Source organism: Liolophura sinensis, chromosome 11 (genome assembly GCF_032854445.1).
Source record: "Liolophura sinensis isolate JHLJ2023 chromosome 11, CUHK_Ljap_v2, whole genome shotgun sequence".
In the NCBI taxonomy this organism is placed as follows: domain Eukaryota; kingdom Metazoa; phylum Mollusca; class Polyplacophora; order Chitonida; family Chitonidae; genus Liolophura; species Liolophura sinensis.
Window position 1 is genome coordinate 24,825,882 of NC_088305.1, and position 13,021 is coordinate 24,838,902.

Here is a 13,021-nt window from a genome sequence, read left to right on the forward strand (position 1 = left end):
ACTCATGCTTGGTATATGGCTAATGATTTGAATGAATAATAACCTCACCTCATCTAAGACCTGACAAACCTCACCTCAGCATATACCGGACAAACTTCACTTCGCCAGGTACCGGACAAACCTCATCTCATCAGATACCTAACAAACCTCACCTTCCCAGGTACCGGAAAAACCTCACCTCCCCAGGTACGACAAACCTCACCTCATCTGATACCTGACAAACCTCACCTCACCTCAGCAGATACCTGACAAACCTCACCTCAGCAGATACCTGACAAACCTCACCCCAGCAGATACATGACAAACCTCACCCCAGCAGATACATGACAAACCTCACTTCGCCAGGTACCAAACAAACCTCACCCCAGCAGATACATGACAAACCTCACTTCGCCAGGTACCAAACAAACTTCACCTCATCAGATACCTGACAAACCTCACCTCAGCAGATACCTGACAAACCTCACCTCACCTCACCAGATACATGACAAACCTCACTTCGCCAGGTACCAAATAAACCTCACCTCAGCAGATACATGACAAACCTCACTTCGCCAGGTACCAAACAAACCTCACCTCAGCAGATACATGACAAACCTCACTTCGCCAGGTACCAAACAAACCTCACCTCAGCAGATACATGACAAACCTCATTTCGCCAGGTACCAAACAAACCTCACCCCAGCAGATACATGACAAACCTCACCCCAGCAGATACCTAACAAACCTCACCTCAGCAGATACATTACAAACCTCACTTCGCCAGGTACCAAACAAACCTCACCCCAGCAGATACATGACAAACCTCACTTCACCAGGTACCAAACAAACCTCACCCCAGCAGATACATTACAAACCTCACTTCGCCAGGTACCAAACAAACCTCACCCCAGCAGCTACATGACAAACCTCACTTCGCCAGGTACCAAACAAACCTCACCTCATCTGATACCTGACAAACCTCACCTCAGCAGATACATGACAAACCTCACCTCAGCAGATACCTGACAAACCTCACCTCATCTGATACCTGACAAACCTCACCTCATCTGATACCTGACAAACCTCACCTCCGCAGATACCTGACAAACCTCACCTCAGCAGATACCTGACAAACCTCACCTCATCTGATACCTGACAAACCTCACCTCAGCAGATACCTGACAAACCTCACCTCAGCAGATACCTGACAAACCTCACCCCAGCAGATACATGACAAACCTCACTTCGCCAGGTACCAAACAAACCTCACCTCATCTGATACCTGACAAATCTCACCTCAGCAGATACCTGACAAACTCCAACGTGACAAGCATCACCTTTCCTTACACCGGAGAAACGGTTTCATTTATAGCTTGAGCTAAACCGTAATACAGAGAAAAAAGAAAAAAATAGTATTAAACTAAGTTTGTCTGAACACGGTGATGTGATTTTTTATCACCTTTTTCATAAATTTTATCGTTAAACTTCTGACATTATTTTAGTATTATAATCTAAATATGATGATTAATCTGAGCCTCTACTGATTAATCAATTACCGTCTTCCTTTTTTTTTGCAACCACGGATAGAACCACAGCCATCATGGTCACAGTCAGAGTCCTTAAGTAGGAAGGTTTGAAGAAAAGGGACGGTCGAGAGTCGTAAGGGAAACCATTTGATGAGAACCAATTCCCTATGTGTTGTGAAGACTTTGAGCTGCTTGAACAGAAGGATGTGACCTTGTGATTTGTATTCTTAACAGGAAGCAGGAGCAGGTATTGGGATTAAGCTACGTCAGAGCCAATCAGCTTCCACCGAGTTGCGGTAAGAATACAAAACATCCTGTTTTGTCTGCATGCATTTTTGTGGTACTTTTTTTATCCCTAAAGGCATATTGTCAAATAGAGGACAGTGGTTTACGTCAGCAGAACCCCGTGGGCCTATACACTGTTTTCCTCGCCCACAAGGATGAAAGAGAGATGAATATTCATAAGTCATTCTCAAATACATGCTGGTAAAATTTTTCACTGTCGGTAAAGAGGCGAAGCTTTCAAGACGTTACTACTAAGAGCGCAAAGGTAAGACATTTCACGCATTTGAAAACGTGTCTTTTAATTCATAAACAGTTTCGAACGTGAATGGAAATACTTGAGTTTTTAAGTTTTATACTGAACAGTTTGCTCAGAAGACATTTTCAGGTGTTCTGTTTCTTTGTTGGATATAATTCTCCCACAGTCATACATCCGTGTGTATTTTGACAACAACGTGTTCATTTATAAATACAGTGTTTGTGGTGTCAAGATCATTGTTGAACGTCCATGTTATTGCGAAGAAAATGCAGTTAGAGTACTTTTTTCCAATTCATAATGTGAACCTCCATAGGCTTGTTTTCGACACGAAGATGCCATGCTGAATAACGAGCAGATTCTGGAATGTTTTGACGGAGAGAGACACGAGTGCCTTGGACTGCTATTCAATTCCCCCTAAACCAGGTTTTCTGATACTGCCATGTTTGACATTGGTTAAGGTTAACGGCTTAATGTTGTCTGTGTAGCTGCCGGGAGTTTGTTCGAACCGCATGTTTGCGCAGCCGTTGTAAAATAAATTACTCTCCATGCCCATTGTCGAGCATGTCACTTATTTTTGAATAGTTTTGACGAGACCAGGTTTATGGAAGAGAACTCTAACTGTATTTTCTTTGCAATAATATGGGCGTGTAATATATCGAGGAGTGGAGACTGTGGTGCTACATGTCTTTAATTAAAGGCAATTTTGGCAGCAAGTATGACTGATTTTACAGATACCAAGATTGACCATTGGAGCCTTTGTGGCGTTTACTCTGGTGTCTTTTGTCAGCATTCATGAATAAAAATGTTCCAAAATGTTGGTTAGAAATAAAATTGTGTATTCTTTAGATGAAGAAAATGTGTGTGTATGACGTATTGTTAGAAACATTTTTAGTTTTTTATGTTTTCTGACATGACTTCCTGCCCCGGTGACCCTCGGGCTTATTCAAGATTTCTGTATAAATTTTAGTACTTGTTGCAGTGATGTGAAGCGAACGTAGATACTGGCACATGCGCTGCACAAGGATTGTGCATGGATTGGGAGAGTTATGTAGCTAATTGTTTCGTCAGTTTATATCAATTGCCTTTACTCCGCTGCAGCCACACGTGACAAATCATGGCCCTACTTCGTGTTGTTCTGGCTGTGCTCGTACTCGGAGGTAAGATTACGTACGTATGTATAGGACTGCAAAAAGTAGCGCATAAGTAAAGTATCACGTGATAAATCTTCTTTAGCTCATAGTGGGACAGTTCCTTTAACACTCTGTAGCCACATTCGTGTCTCTTTTTCGGGAATTAAAGGCCAAGCTCAAAAATTGTCCACAGATATGACTGTGATGAGGTTTATGGCTGAAAGAAACCTGGCAAGCAGCCTGATTTAAAACCGCAGGCGAATCAGTGTGTCCTGGATTCGAGCTCGCGCCCTCATTCTTTGGTCACGTGCTGGTCACTTTTGACTGGGGCAACGCTTGAAGTGTAATAAGCTAGTAATGTAGCGTAAGAGATAACGTGTTAAAAAAGATATCGTTACTAAAAAGGTCGACTGAAGCGGCGACTGGAATATTTTCTCACTAAAATATTACTTACTAATCGCTGGTAAGATTAATATTCTTGGCGTGACTTAATAATATGTTCCTTCTTACTGATGACTGAATTATCTAATTAACTCTTTTGCCTGCCCTTATGCGGCTTGAAAGCGTCAATAACACGTCTGCTAAAACATGGCGGCAGGTTGTACCTGGAAGCTAAATAAAACTGGCCCGGTCTGTTAGGGGAATTCTCAGTCATTATTACACTCAAAAAATTAATCTGTTCATTTTATCAGAAAGTCTGTTGTCTGTGTGATGCTAGAATTCTGTTATTGCAGCAGATTGTTCTGTTAATAAATATAACACACATATTCTGTTAATTCAACTGATTAATTAAAAGAATCTATTAGATTAAAAGGATATTATGTTGAATATAACAGAATATTATTAACAGGCTTTCCTGGTAAGATTAACAGATTAATATATATTTCAACCAGGCATTCAGAAAACATTATTATTTTTTATTCATTATTCGTGTGATCTCTTGTTATTGAAGCTATACATATTCCATGTTTAGAAATAATGGTGCATATATTTATTTGCACGATTTCACAACTTCTTGTATCTATAGTAGATGATTCATTTGTTAACTGTGTGAAACCAATAATAGCCAGTGTGAAACCAATCATAACCGGTAAGAAAATAATAACAGTCAATGGTAAATCAATGATAACCAGTGTGAAACCAGTAATAGCCAGTGAGAAACCAATGATAGCCAGTGGGAAACCAATGATAGCCAGTGGTAAACCATGATAGGCAGTGGGTAACTAATCATAGCCAGGTTTGCTATGTCAACTTTTAGATTAAATCTTTTATTGTTAGGTTGATTTGAGCAAAAGATTTATTCCGGGTGTTTTCTCACTCAACTTGTGTCCTCTTGGTTTCAGGTGTTTGCTCGTGGTCTTTTGCTACAAAGCCAGGTGTGTAATAATAATCAAGGGTGCATGAAAAACAAATTACCTGGTCCAGCATGTAATAAAAATTTCAACATTTTCTAAAGTCCCTTGAAGGCCTTTTCTCATATAAAAGGAGAATTTCACTGAATTTTTAGTAGAAATGTTTTACTTGATTAGTATTTATTATTTTATCGAAACTAAAAATCTATACCATATTTTAAACACCGTTGATTTAATACCAGCCTTACTTTTGATCTGGAGGCTTCCGTGGCCGAGGTGATTTGCGTTTGGTGATTTGCAATTACCCGGGAACAAAAATCATCAATGCGGTAACGGTGAGTTCAAATTCGGATCATGCTCGGTTCCTCTCCGGCCATACGTGGGAGGGTCCATCAGCATCCTGCGTATGGTTGTGGGTTTCCATCGGGCTCTGCCCGGTTTCCTCCCAGCCTAAATTGTTACCGCCGTTGTGCAAGTGAAATATTCTTGAGTATAGCGTAAAACACCTATCAAATAAATAAATAAATACTTTTGCTCTGTTACTCTCTCCATTTCTCTGTAAATTACTCTGTCCATTCCGGTTTCCTCTGTCTTATTTATTTATTTATTTATTTATTTGATTGGTGTTCAAGAATATTTCACTTATACGTCGGCGGCCAGCATTATGGTGGGAGGTCACCGGGCAGAGCCCGGGGGAAACCCACGACCATCCGCAGGTTGCTGCCAGACCTTCCAACGTACAGACGGAGAGGAAGCCAGCATGAGCTGGACTTGAACTCATCGCGACCGCATTGGTGAGAGGCCCCTGGGTCATCACGCTGCGCCAGTGCGCTAACCAACTGAGCTGTCTTAGATAATACCCATGTAAGTGAATATTCTATGGCGTTATAATCTCATTCTAGTCAGTCAGACAACCAAGAAGACAGACAATCAGTCAAACAATCAAACAAGCAGACAACCAGAAAGACAGGGTATCAGTCAACCAATCAAACAACCAGACAGACAGACAATCAGTCATCGAATCAAACAAGCAGACAAGCATATACATAGGCAATCAGTCAACCAATCAAACAAACAGACAACCAGAAAGATTGATAATCAATCAACCAGACAAACAGCCAGACAACCAGACAGATAGATAATCAGTCGACCAGTCAAACAAACAGACAACCTGAAAGACAGGCAACCAATCAACCAAACAATCACTAATTCAAAAAACATCAAAGGGATATTCAAGAGTAAAATATAGAAGAATACAATAGAAACTAATGATAACTTTTGTTTAGAGCAACTAATCTGGTGTAAAGAGTATTTTCCATTTTTCCATATTTTCATCGATCCTAGATTGTCCACCTGACCAGCCTCCCGCCAACTGCCCTATTAACCCGTGTTTCCTTGCATATTGCCCAGCGGGGACGACCTGTGTGTAAGTAACTTGAGGTATCAATTCAATTTTACAAAGGCACAGACTTTAAGTTTATTGTAATCTGACCGCCTTGGGCGTTGTGTTACACACCAGCAAACCAAACCAGTGATAAAGGATATTGCACAGTGAAGGTGAATACCACAAATATTGTTCCAGCAAGAGGTGGAAATGATACTCTAGATGTATATACATGTGTATCAGTTTATCTGTTGCATCCGTGAAAAAAATAAGCAATGTGCCATGTTCGTCGTATTTCAGATTCTATTCATACGCGCTGCAATTTTGTTCACGTCCGCGCTCACAAAACCTTTTTACAGTTTTAAACGCTCTATGTAGTAATTATCCGTTCTACAAAGGTGCTTAATGCTAATGCAATATAAGTTTTTACGTAAATTAAGCACATGAGGAATTTTTACCTCTTGTTTTGGCGAGCTATATATTGCGCGGAAGTGAAAGGCCTTGTGATGCCGTCCACGAAGATTTCACGGTCTCCAGCAATGTAATAGGAAAATGTAATAACAAAAGCGATATCTAATTAGTGAAGATATCATTTTTATCAGTGAAGGAAATACTGGGATTTCACTGATGTATAAATAATAAAGTCTTTAACTTATTTTATATATTTATTTATTTGATTGGTGTTTTACGCCATACTCAGCAATATTTCACTTGTACGACGGCGGTTAGCGTTATGGTAGAGGAAACCGGGCGGAGCCCAGGGTAAACCCACGGTCGACCACAGATTGCTGTTAGACCTTCCCACCTACGATTTGAGAGAAAGCCAGCATGAATTGGACTTGAACTTACAGCGACCCAATTGTTGAGAGGCTCCTGTGTCATTGCGCCGTGCTGGCGTGCTATTCGTCTTGGTCCCGGAGACCCCAGTGTGTCATAAGAATAGCTATTAAACTGTATGTAGATGTACCGTAGATATCGAAGTATAGGTCCTATCGAGTGTACAAGCCAAATGTATCGATGCATACATGTATGGATATGTCACATACCCACATTTAGGGGATACATAATACGCTTGTTTTTCTCTCCTTAGAACAGAGTATATGATATGGCTTAACAAACGTAAAAATGGCTTTATATTGTAGTTTTTCTAACGTCCCGGAGGTTAGCCCGGAAATGCATCTTCTAAGTCATATCCATACACGTCATGCGTTAAAATTTCTCCTTTGTGATGTACATTTCGTCGTTTGTAACATTTCTTCTTTCCCAAACTCTCACCTTGTGTGACTGCATTTCTCCACAGACCTCGTTTTTGCGGGGGATGTCGGCATGAGTGTAGAAAAAGGTAAGTTTTAATTCTTTTCCCACTCACAGATCACATCAGCTAGATTATAATTTCAAGAAGAGGGACTAAACATTGCTACTGACAAAAACATATAAAGCAGATCGATATTAAAGGCAAAGAACACACTAGCATGAAGTACATATCGAAAAAAAAACACATTAAATGCTGTCCGGGACAAAAGATTTATATAGTTTTCAGACTATCTCCCCCCAGCAGCTCAAGGAAGGCGGAGGCTGGCCTGGCTACCAGGTGTCGCCTGTGTCTATAGCTTCTGGGAATCCCCGCTGTTGCTATGAATCATTAAATCAAAAAACAAAAGGTTTATACCTTGTTAAGTTTTAAGCAAATCTATATTCTGCAATGATCGCACTTTCCAATTAGCCTAACCCGTTATCAGTTTGCCACAGCAGCACTAGGAATAATACATGAGGGTACCCGGTACGTCTCTTTTTTCATTACGATCATCATTTCATTGAAACAACAACAGCATCCAAAGTTCACGACATTGCATATTTGGGTACACGTGTGCAGAATATAGGATTAAATGGATTTGCTTAATTACATTTAGTTAATTCAAGATGGTGATTTATACAACGAACATATAAGTAAGCATAGCACACATACGTAACCTGGCAGGAGCCGTTTAAAGAAGTGTGTATCATGTAAGGGGAGTAACTGGTGTATTTAATTGTCACAACAAACGAGAATACGCGTATATTTTCTTTCAATTTTGCCGAGCAGAACCTGAAATAAGTATGCCTTCAGCTTTTGCATACCATTAGAGAACTGTTAAATATTCTGAAATGTTCAAGTCCAGCTCATGCTGGCTTCCTCTCCGGTCGTAAGTAGGAAGGTCTCCAGCAACCTGCGGATGGTCGTGGGTTTCCCCCGGGCTTTGCCCGGTTCCCTCCCACCATAATGCTGGCCGCCGTCGTATAAGTGAAATATTCTTGAGTATGGCGTAAAACACCAGTCAAATAAATAAATAAATAAATAAATATTATGAAATGATCAGCCCGTAACAAAAATAATCAAGGAGATAATGACTACGGAAATTGGATATATTTCTGACAGGCTAATTTGCACCATCCTGCGTACATTTGTTAAATACAAAATCCAGATAAAATTAAGAGAGTTTTAGTTACCATAGCAACCGTCAATATGAGCGATGCGCAGTGGTCAGGTTTATATCATTACTACAAAGTTATTGGACAAGTTTATGCAAATTATGTAAAATGGCCTAGACGGCGGCCTTGAGCTGCTGGAGATTTTTCGACCTAGTAAAATGCATTTAAAACTTTGGATTCTGCTGTGGCCCTTTCTGACCATATTAGGACCAGTGAAGTCACTTCAGCTTTTCGCCACTTGACACACATAGATTGCTATATTTCAGCATTCAAAAAGCATATGCATTTAGAGCTAAGAATGAATTCAACAAATTTACTTTGAAGCCAACTATTTCAACTGAAAAATATTGCTCTGACGTCACTGATACCCTGTGGGTCCTAACAGACAACCACAGAATCCTATGTTTTGAATGCATTCAGTAAGCTAGAAAGATTAAAAAAAACATAAATCAAACTATTTTTCTGGACATCGTTTAATGGTGTTTCGCGTTAATCATATGATAGGAATAAAACCTTAAGTACAGTGATGTCACAATGACTATTCATCATATGATAGGAGTGAAACCTTAAGCACAGTGATGTCACTTTGACTATTCATTATATTGTAGGAGTAAAACCTTAAGCACAGTGATGTCACAATGACTATTCATCATATGATAGGAGTAAAACCTTAAGCACAGTGATGTCACTTTTACTATTCATTATATTGTAGGAGTAAAACCTTAAGCACAGTGATGTCACTTTGACTATTCATCATATGATAGGAGTAAAACCTTAAGTACAGTGATGTCACTTTGACTATTCATCATATGATAGGAGTGAAACCTTAAGCACAGTGATGTCACTTTGACTATTCATTATATTGTAGGAGTAAAACCTTAAGCACAGTGATGTCACGATTACTATTCATCATATGATAGGAGTAAAACCTTAAGCACAGTGATGTCACTTTTACTATTCATCATATGATAGGAGTAAAACCTTAAGCACAGTGACGTCACATTGACTACTCATCATATGATAGGAGTAAAACCTTCAGCACAGTGATGTCACTTTGACTATTCATCATATTGTAGGAGTAAAACCTTAAGCACAGTGACGTCACATTGACTATTCATAATATGATAGGAGTAAAACCTTCAGCACAGTGATGTCACTTTGACTATTCATCATATTGTAGGAGTAAAACCGTCAGCACAATGATGTCACAATGACTATTCATCATATGATAGGAGTAAAACCTTCAGCACAATGATGTCACAATGACTATTCATCATATTGTAGGAGTAAAACCTTAATCACAGTGATGTCACTTTGACTATTCATTATATTGTAGGAGTAAAACCTTCAGCACAATGATGTCACAATGACTATTCATTATATTGTAGGAGTTAAACCTTCAGCACAGTGATGTCACATTGACTATTCATCATATGATAGGAGTAAAACCTTAAGCACAGTGATGTCACTTTAACTATTCATCATATGATAGGAGTTAAACCTTAAGCACAGTGATGTCACAATGACTATTCATCATATGATAGGAGTAAAACCTTAAGCACAGTGATGTCACTTTGACTATTCATCATATTGTAGGAGTAAAACCGTCAGCACAATGATGTCACAATGACTATTCATCATATGATAGGAGTAAAACCTTCAGCACAATGATGTCACAATGACTATTCATCATATTGTAGGAGTAAAACCTTAATCACAGTGATGTCACTTTGACTATTCATTATATTGTAGGAGTAAAACCTTCAGCACAATGATGTCACAATGACTATTCATTATATTGTAGGAGTTAAACCTTCAGCACAGTGATGTCACATTGACTATTCATCATATGATAGGAATAAAGCCTTAAGCACAGTGATGTCACATAGACTATTCAAGTCGAGGAAACGAAAATTTCTATTAATATTTTACAACATATTTTGAATAAAACAGTTATGAATGCATACGATTTAAAGTGATGAAAAATTAGCAGCATGTATATATTAGATACATGTACATCATGTAATTATAAAAGTATTATCTTCTGACTGGTGAAAAAAAAAACCCTTGAAGGTTTCATCGTCGAATATTTCGTCCTTGAAGGAATGGAATTCTGATAACTTGGACTTCTTTGAAGCTTTCTGCCTTGATTTTCATAATATAATTTTTTTACAGATTTCTTTTGTGTTTTCAGATGGATGTTTTTATAGTGGTATCTACTTCATAGTTCTTAGTATTTTGTGACAGCTGCTACAGAATACTGAGCACCTGCCGCACAATACAGAGCACCTGCCGCAAAATACTGAGCACCTGCTGCACAATACTGAGCACCTGCCGCACAATACAGAGCAGCAGTCGCACAATACAGATCTTCCACTAGCATCACAGAGCACTTGCCGCACAATACTGAACACCTGCTGCACAATACTGACCAAATACTACACAATACGTAGGTCTGGCACAGAACACCAAGAGAACGCTTCAGAATGTGCTGCACAATACTGAGAAGAAGTCGCACAATACAGAGCAGCAGTCGCACAATACTGAGCACCTGCCGCACAATACTGAGCACCTGCCCCACAATACTGAGCACCTGCTGAACAATACTGTGCACCTGCCGCACAATACTGAGCACCTGCCGCACAATACAGAGCAGCAGTCGCACAATACTGAGCACCTGCCCCACAATACTGAGCACCTGCCGCACAATACTGAGCACTCGCCCCACAATACTGAGCACCGGCCGCACAATACTGAGCACCTGCCGCACAATACTGAGCAGAAGTCGCACAATACAGAGCAACAGTCGCACAATACTGAGCAGCAGTCGCACAATACTGAGCACCTGCCGCACAATACTGAGCACCTGCCCCACAATACTGAGCACCTGCCGCACAATACTGAGCACCTGCCAAACAATACAGAGCAGCAGTCGCACAATACAGATCTTCCACTAGCATTACAGAGCACCTGCCCCACAATACTGAGCACCTGCCGCACAATACAGAGCAGCAGTCGCACAATACAGATCTTCCACTAGCATCACAGAGCACTTGCCGCACAATACTGAACACCTGCTGCACAATACTGACCAAATACTACATAATACGTAGGTCTGGCACAGAACACCAAGAGAACGCTTCAGAGGCCTGACGGTTAGAACGTCCACCTCGAAGTCGGGAAACACAGGGTTGGGTCATACCTAAAACATTAGAAATCATTCTTGCTTTGCCTCGAGAAGTTAGAACAAGAAAACACAGGACTTGTTGGTCCGGTGTCAGTGTAATGTGACTGGATGGGTGTGTCATGTCTGGTGTCGTCGGCATGATACTTCAGTGGTGGCAGCACAAAGGTGGCATGGACTCGCTCTGCCACACGGAGACACCGTATATATCCCCCCCTCAAATGACTTCTCGTAGTCATATGACCGACTAATTGATAGGTATGATGTAAAACTCAAGAATACATACATAGGTGTGAAGCCCTCACGATCACAAAACAACTGTTTAGAAAACAAACTGTTTAGAGAGTAAAAGATCTCTGAATTTATCTTGCACTGCGATTTATTACAGGTGGCCATAACCGACAGAAGTACAAGCCTGGAGATAGTTTTCAATCCACTGACCGATGCAACAGGTGCTGACGCACCTCAAATGGAGGTGTGGTGTGCTCGGAAAAAGCATGCATAAAGCTACTAATATCTTAAAAGGAGCCAATATGTGGAATGTGCAAGATGTCTGAACCACATTATCCTAGAATAACAGGTAGAAAGAAGAGGAATGAACATTCATAGGGAACCTCGGGGCCACTTTCACAAAGATGTCTTACTCGTACGATATCGCACGGATAGGACAATGGTACGTTAATAATGACGTACAAAATATCGTATGACAATGTAAGAAAAATAAATGTCGTACGCCGCTTTGTGAAAATGGCCCCAGTTCTACATTAACGGGTGTAAGATAAGCCTTATCACGGACATGGGTACAAGTACAGCTAAGTGTAGACAGAAAAATAAGTAAAAAAAGTAATTAGCTTTGGTTTGTGACCATATCTTGGTCTCTACATATTATGCATCCCTGAGTCTATGAATAAACTGTTCTCAGTCAGTGTTATTGTATGTACGTTTAAATTAAAGCGGCAATCATCTCTGCACGTATTATGTGTTTCTTCAAGCAATTTCTGAATACACTTTGAATTTGCATGCATTTGTTTATGACGTTTCTGAATTTACTTACACAGAACTCTGTTTATTTATTTATGTGTCTTACGTCGTACACAAGAAGACTTCACTTATACTACGGTAGTCAGCGTCATAGTGGGAGGAAACCGGACAGAGCTTGGGGGAAACCCACGAACATCGGCGGATCATCATGGTGCAATGGATCCTCTTCCTAATACCGCAATGCACGATGATTTTACCTATATCATTATCTCCGTTATGCGGTGACACACGATGAGTTGAATTATATCATCTCCATTGTACGGCGATACACCAAGATTTCATTTCTACCGTCATCTTCGTTATACCGCGACACACCATTATCTCCCTTATACCACGATAGTCCATGATTTCAGATCATCTCCATTATACGGTGATACATCATGATTTCAATTATACCGTCATTTTCCTAATG

General features: G+C 40.1%; 1 long non-coding RNA gene across 1 annotated transcript; it reads left to right on the top strand.

Annotated features, from left to right (window-relative positions):
• The first annotated feature begins 1,876 nt into the window (after window positions 1-1,876).
• Window positions 1,877-12,539, top strand: LOC135477689 (uncharacterized). The gene is made up of 6 exons (XR_010445227.1): window positions 1,877-2,058; window positions 3,148-3,206; window positions 4,523-4,555; window positions 5,876-5,957; window positions 7,216-7,257; window positions 11,957-12,539. It is a non-coding gene; the product is annotated as an uncharacterized LOC135477689 (long non-coding RNA).
• Window positions 12,540-13,021: the final 482 nt, after the last annotated feature.